The 14,601-nt window shown below is 44.5% G+C and overlaps 1 protein-coding gene across 9 annotated transcripts in view; it reads right to left on the bottom strand.

Annotated features, from left to right (window-relative positions):
- Window positions 1-7,999, bottom strand: part of RAP1A (RAP1A, member of RAS oncogene family) — a 46,608-nt gene extending 38,609 nt beyond the window's left edge. The window contains exons 1-3 of one of the 9 annotated variants that reach the window (XM_081120582.1): window positions 7,823-7,978; window positions 988-1,121; window positions 392-485 (exon numbers count right to left, since the gene is read on the bottom strand). The gene's annotated coding sequence lies outside the window, so the exon portion shown is untranslated. Of the gene's footprint in view, window positions 1-391; window positions 486-987; window positions 1,122-7,406; window positions 7,594-7,822 lie in introns of those variants that run through there. The other 8 variants (XM_081120585.1, XM_081120584.1, XM_081120586.1 and 5 more) reach the window with 8 other exon arrangements.
- Between the last annotated feature and the right edge of the window lie 6,602 nt (window positions 8,000-14,601).

Genomic DNA, 14,601 nt, shown 5'->3' with positions numbered 1-14,601 from the left:
TAAGTTTTTATTTTTGGTCTGAACTATGTGACTAACCCCTCCCCCATCTACCTGAAATAATTTAGTTTTACGTAAGTTATTTCTAGGTACTACAACAAGCTTTCTCATGTTTGTCATTTTTGCAAAGGGCAAACTTTAAAATGCTATTTCTTCCCAATAAAAAAACTGCTCAAATTGTAACTTCAAGAAATATCTTTTTATGTCACAAAGATTATTTTACCTAAAATATTTTCAAAGAAACTCATTCCAACCAACTTTTTCAAAGATGACTGCAAATTACCAATCATACACTATGATGGTTTTATAGGTTATTAATAATGAGGATTTTGTGATTACCACCCAAGAATGGTAAAAGATATCTATCAAATTGGCAAAGGGGATAAAAACTGACCTACTCAATGCCATTGAAGGTGCAGTGAGACACACACTCTCACACACTGGGTAATCACCCTCTGATCCAGTTACCCCACTTCTGGGAATCTATCCTAAAGAAAAGAAAAAACAAAGATGCAATCAAAGATAAATGTACAAAAACGTCTGCCCCAGTGTTATTTAAAATAGTAGTATTACAAAGAATCAACCTAAAAGTCCCACACTAGGTGAAACACCAATATACTGTTCAGAGAAAAAAGTAGGAGCAAACAGACTATATAAAAGTATAATTCCAATTTTTTTAAAAAGAAAAAAAAATCTGTACATGCAAGGAAAAAACTAGAAAAATGTACATTAAAATGTTAGTAGTAATTATCTCTGGGTGATAAGTTTATGGGTGATTTTCAATTATTTCTTTCATTTGTGTTCTTTTCAAAATTTGCCACAATGGAACATGATTACTTGAACAGGAAAGCATTGTTTAAGCAGTTATAACCACTGAACATGATCCTGAACCTAACAAGGGCATATAACTCAGAACAGAAACTACATTTCCTAGTGCAAAGAAAACGGCAAACTTGTTTTGTTTCCAGCTTCTATTACATTCACGTTTACCTTTCGATTGTGTCAAGAATATTATCCAGGACTCAGTAGTATTTGTGAAGTTACACAAGGCTCGCTTTCTAGAAGTCGGGCAAGGCTCCAACAGAAAGGACCACAGTTAAGTGAACTGTGTTACTGTCTGTCTACTGAGAATAAAAAACATCCAGTTAATCCTAACTCAAACCATGCAAAATGGAAAAATCAAAAAAATGATTCTCATTTTGTCAATTAACTGAACACACTGTTGTTGCCTTATAAGCACATCAGTTAGGTCTGAAGGGGGGAGGAACTTTAAAATAAAGCTGGCAAGCTACCAACATTCACTAAAAATGCACAGTGATACATTTGTCTATACGCACATTTCTTTCTTCTGGATAGTTAACTTTAGTGGCACAGAATGATTGTAATCAGTGTAGAAAAATATTCAGCTGGACTGCAAAAAAAAACCCCAAACCCTCACATTAAACAGAATTAAAATTACTAGCTGAAAAAGAAAAAAATTTCTCACATTGTGCCATATATGCAGAAAAGCAATTTGAAAAATAAGTCTTGGACTGAAGTAAAATAGGCAGTAGAGGGCAAACAATTCTTATTTCACTATAATTTAAACAACTGGGTAACTGGTTTGCTCTAATAATAAAAAGCTGTTAAAAAAAAAAAAAAAAAAGACCACAGAAATAGTTGTTGAGTAGCTGAGAGGATTTAAAATATTTTACTAAGAAAATTAATGTAAGCCTTGGCCGGTGTGGCTCAGTTGGTAGGAGCATCATCCTATACACAGAAAGATCCTAGGTTCGATCCCTGGTCAGGGCACATACCTAGGTTGTGGGTTCCATCCCCAGTAGGCAGCGTGCAGGAGGCAGCTAATCAATGACTCTCATCATTGATGTTTCTCTCTCTCTCCCCCTTCCGAGAGAAAGAGAGAAAGAAAGAGAGAGAGAGAGAGAGAGAGAGAGAGAGAGAAAGAAGAAAGAAAGAGGAAGGAAGGAAGGAAGGAAGGAAGGAAGGAAGGAAGGAAGGAAGGAAGGAAGGAAGGAAGGAAGGAAGGGAGGGAGGGAGGGAGGGAGGAAGGAAATACAACATTTATTTATAAAACATATGTCGTCAGGTTCTGGCCAACAAAATAAGCAGATTATAAATTTTTTAAATAGAAACCACAGCCTCACATCTCAGTTTCCATCAAAGAACCTAATATTAGGTCACTCAGACATAGTTCAATGACTAAATCTGAAATCTACTAATGAAATTATGCAACATTTTCACCAGCATACAATGGAAATGAAAAGGTACTTCAAACAGCATAAATTTGGGCTAGAAACCGAAAACTACATAAAATCCAAGACTGTTAAAATTTCAACTGCTAAATTAAGTTATGGTTGCTTGCTTAATGTTCTATAATACTTGTCTAGAACAGAATGATTATATTTATAAATGAATTTAAATATATCACTGAAAATATAGCGAATGAATTTACTCTCCAAATTACACATCTGACAAATCTGAAATGTTCAGTCTGCAATAAGAGAGAATTTCCTACTATTGCTAACTTAGAATCTCACAAGCTGTATTTGGGATTTGTCCAAAGAAACAGTTGTAGCCAGTTATTTGTGCCTCTCTTACAATCAGAACAAGTGAAATCAACATTGTACTGTGAACAACCATGAATGTTACAAGGATATACTTAATGAGTTCAACATAAGGCACTCTGAGTTTTAATTAATCCAACAGTGTCTTTTATCAGCTATAATGTGTAGTTTGGTATATTCCTGTTATGAAATATGGCCTAATTTAAATTTATCCTGAAACCTAACACAGGATTACATATTTAATTCCAAATTTGGTTAACTTTACCATTCCACACTTTAAACCACTCTCTATCAATGTGAACTAAACAGGCTAGAGATAGGAAACTATATCTGGGAAAACTGGATATGCAAAGAATTTTTCCCCCAGATTTATCTAACTTAAATTTATACAGCCTAAATAAATAAGTCATTAGTATAAAAAACCCCATTAACTTGTCTAATGATTGAAGCCAATTTCATAGAACATATTCAATCCTCGATGTGTATATCATGTATTTCTGGAAATTATATGAAGAGGATTATTTTTAGACCACTTATAAAAGTACACTATTTCTTGTTTGAACTTCACCTTAATCATTACATACAATTTCCTTTTTTTACTGGTACATGCATGTACCTTCTACCTCCAAAAGGCCTGTTTTCAAGCAGAAATGAGAGCATGGCATAGTTCTGTTGAACTGCTTTATTGATCAAAATATCATGATAAGCTAAGCTTATAGGTTCAATACTCATCTGGATCATTTAACTTGGAAACAAACTGCCCTCTTAACCAGTCATCTCAAAACTGTATAAAGGGGATCAGAGAGTTAGTATGTTAATCATTCGGTGCAAACCAGTTAACTACCATTACAAAAATTCAACACGTGAATGGGCCAATATTGTCTCTGTGAAAAGACTGAAAAGCACACAAAAACTACCCCAAATTTCATGCACAAAAAGGGGGAAAAATGGATGCTTCATCTATCTCAGTAACAAATAAAAACTTAAGTATAAGCTGTGATTGGCATTAAGTCAGACAGTAACATATGATATCAAAATGAGCAGAAAATACTTGAAATATGCCTCTCTTTTTAAAATTGAAGAGTTTAATTTGAAAAGGAACATTAGGAGGAAGCTTATGTTCATAATTTTAAACTCACCACAACATTAATATATAAATGCTTTCTATGAGATATTTTTATTGACTTTCTAAAGTGAGAGAATTTTATAACAGGGAGCTTAGGGGTTATCTGAGGTTAAATGAACATTTGCTGGGTCCCTAGCATGTAAAGACAGTGCTAGGTGCTTGCAGGTAACTCAGTTAGTTCAACCTACTCTGTAGATGTTGGAGTTCCCAGGTCATGCCAAATGAAGCCATCTGGACTTCAGAACAGAAATACAGAGCAATGCCCTGACAGTGGTATAATTTCTATCAAAACAGATGGTAACACCCTCCTTTAAAAACTAAATAAAATTTCAAAGCTGCAGTGCTGACCTTATTTAACAGAAACAATAGTCTCTGTGTTTTGAATAACTATAAAGAATTACAACAATTTAAAAATTTAACTGTGAGAGTCCTCAACTAAGTACTAGTTGCATAATTTACTGCAAAGAACAAAACATGGGGCTGTCATAGTTGTAAAATTCTAAAGACACACAGAAAAGAAATTAAACTCCAGATACCATTAAAAAATCCCTTTGTAAGAAAAAATTATCACTATGAAAAATTAAATGCTTGCCTGAAATGCCAATTGTATATAAAAGATCATCAACAAAATATGAACAAAGTTCATGGGTAACAGTGAACACTGGCAAGATCTGAAGTTATTTAACTATTAGATTATAAATTAAGACAGAATGTAAAGTTCTCTGAGGGCAGAGGCCCTAATTCATCTCTCTATCCCCAACCATTAGTAATATGTGAACTCTAAATGCAAGCTACTGGAAAATTAAACCTAACAATCTAAAATGTCTTTTTATAACCAAAATTGTTTTTAAAGTATTAAATCATAATATTCAATGCAGTGACACTGCCATGAAATGTAAGGTCAACAACTGTGGCTATCATTTTAGCCAGTACAGCTTACTCTTTGAAGGAATTCATAGATACACCACCAAGAACACAAGTATATTCACATACTTCGATTCAGTAGTCCTTCTGGATATCAATCCCAAGGAAATACTCCAAAAGAAAACACAAAAGTGTTCACTTTATTGTTATTTTAATAGGAGAAAAGGAAACTGCCTATATCCCCACAGCATGTAGATGGACTAATTTGCAACCACTGAAAAAGATTTAAAATGAAAATTACCCTCCTGATTGGTCTTCCTGCTTCTACTCTTGCCTCGTCCCATTCCTGCCAAGTTGATTTCTGCACAACAGCCAGAATGATTCTCACTAACTTAAGTCAGAACAGGTCTCTCTTCGACTCAAAACCCTCCAGTGGTTTCCCATCTCATTCACAGTAAAATCCAAAGTTCTTACCCAGCCTACAAGGCCTTATAGTGGCCCCAGCTACTTCTCTAACCTCAAGGCCAACTCTCTCACTTTCCCTTTTGCTTACTGGCCTTCTAATAAATAAATATTTACTAGCTTAAATAAATAAATAAATAAGCCAAGTACACTGAGGGATCTTTGCACTTGCAGCTCTCTCCACCTGTAACCTTCTTCCCCCTAAAGCACACATCCCTCACTTCCTTCAGGTGTCTGCTCTAGTCTCACGTCTTCTCTGCCTATCCTTCCCTGACACTGTTTCTCTATCGCCTCACACTACTTCACTCTTCTGCACAGCTCTTAAAATCTGGCATATTCTTTATGTATGTGGTTATGGCCCATCTCTCCTGATTAGAATATACACTCTATGACACTAAGGACCTTGTTTTATTCCAAAAGACATTCAAAAAGCACTTGCTGAATTAACAGTGAATGTTGATACAATAATTATTAACTATATGAAATACCATGCATATCAACAAGCTTGGAAGAGAAGAGGAAAACTGAATAGATTTGTGAACATTCTCAAGTGCTGTTCATATTGCTCAGAAGAAGTCTGTACAGTAAAAATCAAGTCAATCATGATTCTGATTTTAAGCTTCCAAAAACAACTGTAGCAATCTTATTTCCTTGGAAGTCATCAGTAACTGTTACTGACCTGCTAACAGTTATTAATGAGAACTTTGCTCCATAAAACTGCAGTAACAATCACTCTTAAATCTTGTTCCCAAAGACACAAAGTTTAATCTGTAAGTATAAATACCGCCATTCCAAGGGACACACAGAAAATGAACACAGGCTTTTTAACAGCTCTAGTATGAAACTGAATAATACTCAGTCAGGGGCTCCAGTTTACTTTCAAAACAGGTATCCATGGTTGGCTTCAGAGGGTCCCTGAAACTGAATGCAAAATTTTGTGCATAAACGCCTATTTTTTTTTTTTTCCTGCAGAGTCTATGTATTTCATCATATTCTCAAAGGTATCCGTGGCCTTGAAAAGGTCAAGAATTACTATTTTACATCTTGGAAATGCAATGCAATATTCAAATGTAAGCTACCTCTCAAAAGGACATAAAATACATAATACCTAAACACACCTTTGTAAGCACTCATTTCATTCAAGAAATACCAAGCGCCTACCATGCCCCCAGGCACTGTATGCTCCTCAAAAGCTTCCACCTAATCACAGTTTGCAGTACGTAATTCAAAATACAGAGGAAACAAGATTCACTGAAACACCAGAATAAAAACAAAAAAAAAGAACTTCAACCAATGCAAATATAATTTCAAAACAGAAAAGCTTTAGAGAAGATCATCATAAAGACACAAAGGAGCTCCGGGCTTGATTTCGCGCTTTTTATGTCAAAATATGGCAGATATCAATTACATCAAAAGAAAACTACACATACGCAGGCCCACCCCCACACACTGACAGGAAACCAAAAGAAAGTTTCCAAATCCTGTTTCCAGCAGCATCCCTTGTGCGGCTGCCCTTCAGCCTGCTTTTGAAGGTAGGAGCCCCACGTTAGCGCGGAGAGCTGATGCCTGACTCCGTGATTAAAAACAGAAAGAATTCCCCTCCCACACCCAGGAAGCAGACCGCGGCCACCTGTAAGGCCGTGGCCCATTAACCTCCTGCCCTCTTACGCTTCCCTTTCATTTCTTACACCCTCCTCCCTTCAAAGCAATGACAAAACGATCCTCCCCCCCCCCCAAAAAAAAGAAATACCTCGCTGCTCAACGCTGGTTCTTTTTACCCCCAAGAAGTACAAGGTCCCTTGAAAACTCGGGGTTCTTAGCCCCGTGAGGAGACCCCCCCTTTTTTTTTTTTTTTTCAGGCACGAGCGTCTTCCCTCGTCTTCTCCCCACAGCACGAAATTACACAATTCAGTTGAAGACACTTAACTTCCTGAGCGAGAGGGAGCAAACGACACCCCTGCTGGCCCCAGTCTGAAGGTGAGACAAGAATCAGACGGACCTCGTCCCTGACAAAATGCAGGGGAGCAGAGACCGCCCCCCGCTCCCCCACCCCGCCCCCCAAAAAAAAGCAACACGGAAAAGGCGAACACATGGCAAGCTGCGGAGGACGCGGGGAGGAGAGGGCGGGAAAGGGGCCGGGAGCGGCGGGATGTGGGGATGTCAGCCCCGTGCGCCCGGGAATAAAGGGCGGCCAGGGGACCCCGGGCCCCGACAGCGGCGGGCGCGGGGCAACGCTCCGGTCCGCCCGCACCTCCGGGCGCGGGAGGGGGCGGCACATGCACGCCGCCCGCCAGTGCCCTCCTCACGTGCCCCCCGCAAGGAGAGCCCGGCTCAGCGGAAGGTCTGACCCCAGCCTGGGCACGGGCACGAGCGAGACAGCGGCGACGTCCCACCTTCCGCCTCCCTCGGGCAGCGAGGGGCGAGGGCACCGCGTCCCGGGCGATGGCAAGCGAGACCGGCTTGTGCCATGACACCTCGGGGAGTTGCAGGGTGGGGGACACAATGTCCTCTTTCTCTCCCACGCCCGGCCCGGCCCCTCCCGTCCGTCTCCCGCAGGCCCAGCCACAGTCGACCGGCTCCGTCCGCGGGCGTGGTTGGCTCCGGCCCCGGCGGCGGCGGCCGGGCCTCCGCGAGCCCCGGCCCCTCCCGCCGGCCAGGCCCCCGGGCCGCCGCCCGGACAGCGAGGGAAGGCGGAGGAGGAAGGGGGAGCAGGCGACTGACCGGCGACGTGAGTCGCCTCAGCCCCGGCTCGGCCGACCCGCGCCCCCCGCGCCCTCAGGGTGGCTCCGGCTCCCCGCCCCTCACTCACCCCCCCGGTCCAGCGCCTCCTCCGCCTCCTCCTCCTCCTCCTCCCGCCTCTCGGCCGTGGCTCCGGCTCGGGTTCTGCGCGGCGACGACGGCGGCGGCGGCGGCGGCCTCGAGAGCGGCGGCGGCGGCGCCTCCAGAACGCGCACGCACGCAGCACGCAAGCCCCGCCCCCTGGCCCGCCCCGCCCCCCCGAGCCTCGCGTCGGCGAGGTTTCGGCCCCGCCTTCCCCGCGGCTTTCCGGAGTCGGCTTAAAGGGGCCGCGCTGGAAAAGGTGCGGAGAGCTGAGAACCAGGCGTGGGGGGGATGTGGGGAGTCGCGGCTCTGCGGAAGATGGGGTGTGGGGTTGCGTACGGCTGGAGCTGAACGAGGCAAGGGTCCAAAGAGTCAGGAGGAGTACAATGTTGCAGGAAATGCAGTCCTTCGACAAGCAGGAACTGCACACCTCGCAGGGGTCAGGCGCCGTTCTAGGCGCAGGGGACAGAGCCGCGGGCAGGCCGGCGCCTCCGGGAAGCCCGCCGTCTAGTGGGATGGGGGAGCAGAGGCAGGCAGCCAGCAAAGGAGCGACAAATTCAATCCATCGATAAGGGGCGTGCGAAAAATAAAGCTGGGAGGGGAGTGACTGTATAGCTGACCGGGTATTGCCACGCAGAGACCTCTGAGCACAGAACACCCAGAGGCCAGCGTGGCAGAGGAGTCTGCTGGCCGGAGAGCAATTGCATATACATGAGTCTGAAGATATACATTTGGGATTTGTCAGCACCTAGATGCCTTTTAAGCCTGAGGTTTCCGTGCAATCTCCGAGGGTGGGAGAGGACTGGAAGGAGCTCCGGCACTTGGAGATTAAGGAGGAAAGGAGGAGGGTGGAATGGGGGAAGATAAGAATTGTGTTCAGGGAGCAGGAGTGAGCCCTCTTATCAAATGCCGATGATACAAAGAAGTTGAGATCTGAGAGTCTGAAGGCCCCAGGAAGGGGCTGATGTCCCTGACGACAGCGGCTGTGGTGGGGTCACCGGGGAGAAAGCCTGGCGAGGGTGTGTGAATGGGAGGACGGGAGGTGAGGGAGACAGGGTGTCCTTAGCAGGTCTCATGAGCTCTCTGGGGGCTTTGCCGTAAAGAGCGGCTGAGAGCCGGCCGCAGCCGGAGGATTCCTTGGGATCCAGGGAGGGTATTTTAGGTTGGGAGATGTCCCCCCATGTTGGCACGCTGGCATGACTCCCTAGGCCGGGTCGAGGTGATGGGGCAAAAGATAAGAGGAGGCAACTGGAGAGAGACTGTCCTCAAGTAGGGGGAAGCAATGGGACCGGGCAGAGAAGTGAAGGGGTCGGCCTTGGACAGGAGCAAAGACCGTGTGTCCACACACTGTTTGGGGAGAGAAGGCAAAGTCTGTGGGTGCAAATGCAGGTGCGTCAGGGGTGGCATGCTCGGGCCACCGGGGAGCAGAAGAAGGAGGCCCGTGGGAACTGAAATCCAGCCCCTGTGAAGCCACGTCAACCTGGAGGAAGGGGCACCTTTTCTAATGGCTCGGCCTAAAGGGGGGTGCCTTTTAGCAACCCCCCCCCACACACAGTGCACCCTTTCCCAGTTTGTATTGCATATGCCAGGGTCTCGCTGGGTTTGATGAGTTAGGCCTGGGCTGCGTGCTTTCCTTGACTCTCTGTTAATAAAAAGCTGTGAGTGGGGAGGGGCTATTGGCCACTCGAGGAGATAGATGAAGGTGAGAAAGAATGCCCTTGAAGCGTGGAGCAGCTACTAGAGAAGTGGAGTAGTCTAGACAACGCCGAGGGCCCTCTTGAGTTGGTGGTCCTATATTTAAAGTGAGACCACTCAGCAAGGTCGTATGGTTTCTCTCCAGCCACGTTCCACTGCTGGGGGCAGGGGGGTGGCGGTTGGAGGAGAGTTGGATTTGCCCAGGGCTGGCGGTTGCTGATGAAGGTCAATGAGAGGGGCACGGGAGTGTCAGGGAGGCCTAATAGCATGGACCTTGGCATCTAAGCTGGGAGGCCAAGAGAGGGCAAATCAAAAAGCAGCGAGGCCAGTGGTTCCATGGTCCCTGTGGGAAATAGTTCAAGAGGAAGCAATCAGACCGGCGGAGGCAAGGGGACTTTCCAAGGATCGAGGCAGCCTGGGGAAGGGTGAGAGAGGCGGTGGGGAGAGGGGAAGTGAAGGCCTCTGTGAGACGAAAGGGTTCAGGCACAGTGCCTGGGGGCCCGGCGGAAACTGCTGCGCCCTGGGGCTCCTGCCCTGCGCACAGTTTATTTGTGAGCCTTGGCCTGGGAGAGGTTGAAGGGGCTGCACGACTTGGGGAGAAACTGGGTGCAGGAAGGGATACGCCCACCAGGTACTGCCCGGCCCCTTTACAAGCCCTGGGAGAGCCCACTGGGTGCTTAGCTTTACCCAACCTCTCCTTTCACCCAGGACACCCGAGCATTTGTGTACCTACTTTATCCTGCCTGGTGTTTGACACGAAAGGGCGTCTTTCCTCCGAAATCCAGCTCCTCCTCCTGATTTCCCTTTTCAGCTCAGGGTACTAACTTTCTCGATTATTCGGTCACCAAACCTCAGCCGCCTTTAATCCATCTGCCCCATCCCTGTACCAGTCAGTCCCCAAGGTATAGCAATCTGCACTGTCCCGTAGAATATCCTGCCACGATGGAAATATTCTAGATCTGCATCATCCAACACAGTGCCCACTTGGCTATTGAGCACTTGAAATGTGGCTAATACAACTGAGGAACTGGATTTTAAATCTTTCTTAACTTGAATGAATTTTAATTAGACCTAAACAGCCCCATGTGGCTGGGGGCAATGATGTTGGACAGGTATGGACCACTCCTGCACAGGGTGTCCTCCATCTGTCCTCTCCTCTCTGCGTCGCCACCGGGCCAGGTCAGGGACTGATGACCCCTGGCCTAGACTTTCGCTGTAGCCACTGATTTGCTCTCCTGCCCAGTTGCTTTCCCTTCAATCCAGCTTGTGTTCTTGCCAGCACCATCTCTCTAAAGCAGTGGCCAGATCACGACCCCACCCTATTTGTAAAATTATCCGTAGTTCCCTGTCAAATGAGGCACAAACTACCTAGTCTGCCATTTGCCCAGGGACGTCGCTCTATGTCACTCTCGCAGCCTGACCCTGCACTACACCCTGATAGAGACAGAGCCGGTTCTCAAGCAAAATTGAGCTACCGACTATAACGCCTGCCAACTTTTTACAAAGGAGCCAACTCATTTGCCTAAACTGTCTCTGCTAGAACGATGCCTCCCACCCCTCTTCCAGACCCCAACTTTGTTGAAATCCTTGAAGGTCTGTCTCATATTGCGGCTCCTACCCGGAACTTTTTCTGCATTTTCCTCTCCTCTGGAATCCCACTGTTTCTTTTTCACCTTCTCTGCTGCCTTGTCATGTATTTCGTGTATTTATTTTATCCCCATTACTAAATACTCCTCCTTGCAGACCACTGTGTTTTAATTATGTTAGTGTCGGCCTTGCGTCTGCTCTCCACACAAGGGACTGCTCCTCAACTAGCCACTGCATTGAGCTGTACACTTCTGTGGAACCGAGTGGTATCACTCACCCTCCGTGAGAATGTCTTTATGCCCTGGGAGAAACAAAAAGAAAACCAAGCAGCAGCCAGAAAGCAACGATTCCATGGCACTCCTGTCACAACGGAGAATTCCTTTGGTTGGAGGGCCATGCTTGATGCAGAACTCTTGGAAATTCAAAGGAAATGAATGAAAAAAGAACAGGCAGGAAAAAGTAAATTCAGTGGGAAACAGCTATTTGAAACAGATCATAATCTTGACCCCTGATATCCAGTTCTTGGAGGATTCTGGAAGCAATGTGGACAAAAATGAGTCTTTGTTCTGGGAAATGGGTGACTCGAAGCCAGAGAATGACTTCACTAACTAAGGGACTATCCCCTGTGCAGAGAGGCTTGGCTAACACAGCATCTGTGCCTATGCTGAGAGGTGTTGGTTTTCCTTTTTTTTCTTTTCTCTAAGAAAAAATAATTTTCCGGGGAATATTTTTCTTATAGCTTTCATCATTGAATGCAGTAAATTGACCTTAAATAGAAACAAAACCATGAGATTTTCTAACATGATGTTGAAAGTTTCAAAGAGAAACAGACTGGTTATATTTCTTTTCCTTCCACATGCTTTCCAAACGTAGGGTATTTTTACCATTCAGTTCTAGTTTGTAATCCTAGAGAGCGTGATGTGCTTAGAAATGTCAGGAACTGCACAGCTCCTCCTAGGGTCGATTTATGGAAAAGGCCCTCAAGGAGCATTTGGATTGTGAAACAGATCAATAACAAGAGGCTTCCATCTAATAAACATTTAGAAAATGTATTTTTAGACCTCAGACTCTTAGAAACCTGTAACCCAAGAGTAGAATTACGTCTGCAATGCCCTGCAATGTCCAATACACTTTTCCTGTTGGTGCAGTGATTGTCAAGAGCAGGTATCATATATTACATAAAAATATACCTTACATGTGTAATTAGTTCCTTACACACATGCATTCAGCAAACCCTAATGGAGCGCTTGCTACTTGCCAAGCACTTGTGCTTGTTGCTGAGGATGCAAAGATGGGAAAGATACGGCCCCTGCCCTCAAGAAGGTAAAACTATGACCTGACGTTGGTATATCATTTTACAGTTTCCAAAATGATCCCACAATACCTAATTTAATCCTACCAACAGTGTCATTAAAGGATGTGTCGGTCTCATTTTGCAGAGGGGAAAACTTGCACAGAGGGATTAAATGAACCCCACAAAAGCACAGAGCCATTAATTGGCAAGATCTCAAACTGGAACTGATCTTTGGGTGACAACACATTGATTGAATTAGAGTGTAATTTTCCCGTGAACAGGGACCTGATCTGTTTTGTTCATTACTGTATTCCCATAGCCTAGAAAAGTCCCAGGCACATGGCAGGTTCTCAATCAATATTTTCAGGAGTGTATGTGTTGTGGAGATGGAGAGAGAGATAGAATGTATCTGTGCTAAGTTGATCTTCTCTCTATTAATGCTACTCAAAATGTGATCCATGAACTGGTGCTGATCCACAGAATTGCTTACTACCAGCTGTCTTAACCCATTTGGGCTGCAATAACAAAACACCACAGACCAAGTCGCTTATGAACAGCAGAAATTTATTTCTCATGGTTTTAGAGGATTAAAGTCAGAGATCCAGGTGTCAGCATGGTCATGTTCTGGTTAGGGCCTTCTTTCTGGTTCATTGCACTGTCTTCTTCCCATGTCCTCACCTGGTGGAAGGGGCTAGGGATCTCTCTGGAGCCTCTTTTATAAGGGCACCAATCCTACTCAAGAGGGCTCCACCCTCATGGCCTAAGCACCTCCCAAATCCCCACCTTCTAATTCATCATCTTGGGGAAGTTGGGATTTCAACATATGAATTTTGGAGGGACACAACCATTCGGACCATACCACCAGTTGACCTTAAGATAAGTACAGAAAAGGAGAGTAAGCATTTAGAATATTGTGTGGCAACTTGACATTGCTATGACAGACAAGCGAGTGATCAGTTGACTTGTCTAGTTGTGCAGGGCAAGGACCGGTAGAGGTGTTGTCCAACTCCTGTGAGTCACGTGTGGTATGAGCTCTGTACTTGTCATTTGGCACCTAATTTTTTTTTACCCTTTTACCCACACCCCTCATCCATTTCTCCCACCCTCTGAGCCCCTGTCTCTGGCAATCACCAATCTATCCTCTAGATCTATGAGCTTGGTTTATTTTAGATTCTGCATATAAGAGAGGTCATATGATATTTGTCTTTCTCTGCCTGACTGACTTAACATATTGGCAAGATTTCATATTTTTTATGGCCGAAGAAAAAAACATATAAAACAATTTCTTTATCCATTTATTCATTGATGGACACTTAGGTCGTTTCCATATCTTGGCTATTGTCAATAGTGCTGCAGTGAACATGGGGGTGCACATATCTTTTCAAGTTAGTGTTTTTGTTTTCTTCAGCTAAATACCCAGAAGTGGAAATGCTGGATCATATGACAGTTCTATTTTTAATTTTTTTTGAGGGAACTTCATACTGTTTTTCATAGTGGCTGGACCAATTTACATTCCCACCGACAGTGCAAAGAGTTCCCTTTTGTCCATATGCTGGCCAGCACTTGTCCCTTTGGTAACAGCCACCCTAGCAGGTGTGAGCTCATATCTCGTTGTGGTCTTGATTTGTGTTTTCCTGATGACTATTGATATCGAACATCTTTTCAGGTACCTGTTGAACATCTGTTGCGTCTTCTTTGGAAAACTGTCTATTCAGATCATCTGTCCGTTTTTCAATTGGATTGTTTGGGGGGTTTTTGCTATTGAGTTGTATGAGTTCTTGATTAATTTTGAATACTAACCGCTCACCAGACATGATTTGCAGATATTTTCTCCCATTCAGTGGGTTGCCTCTTGTTTTGCTGACGGCTTCCTTTGCCCTGCAGGAGCTTTTTAGCTGGATGTCGTCCCACTTGCTTATTTTTGCTTTTGTTGCTCTTACTTTTGGCGTCAGATCCATAAGTCACCACCAAGACCATGTCAGGGAGCCTTCTGCCTGCGCTTACTGATTCAACCTCTTGGCTAGTAATGCTCAGACTTTCTATTTCTTTCTGAGCCAACCTTGGTAGGTTGGATGTTTTAGGAATTGAATCATCTAATTTAATCCTAACCATTTGGCTACTTGCCACTCACCTTATTTACCTCTTGGATATTCTTTATTCTTTCAGAAGGAGAGCACTTCATGCCTTTGAAG

Source organism: Miniopterus schreibersii, assembly GCF_964146895.1.
Source record: "Miniopterus schreibersii genome assembly, chromosome: 19".
Classification (NCBI taxonomy): domain Eukaryota; kingdom Metazoa; phylum Chordata; class Mammalia; order Chiroptera; family Miniopteridae; genus Miniopterus; species Miniopterus schreibersii.
This window is presented reverse-complemented; position numbering and strand designations above follow the sequence as displayed.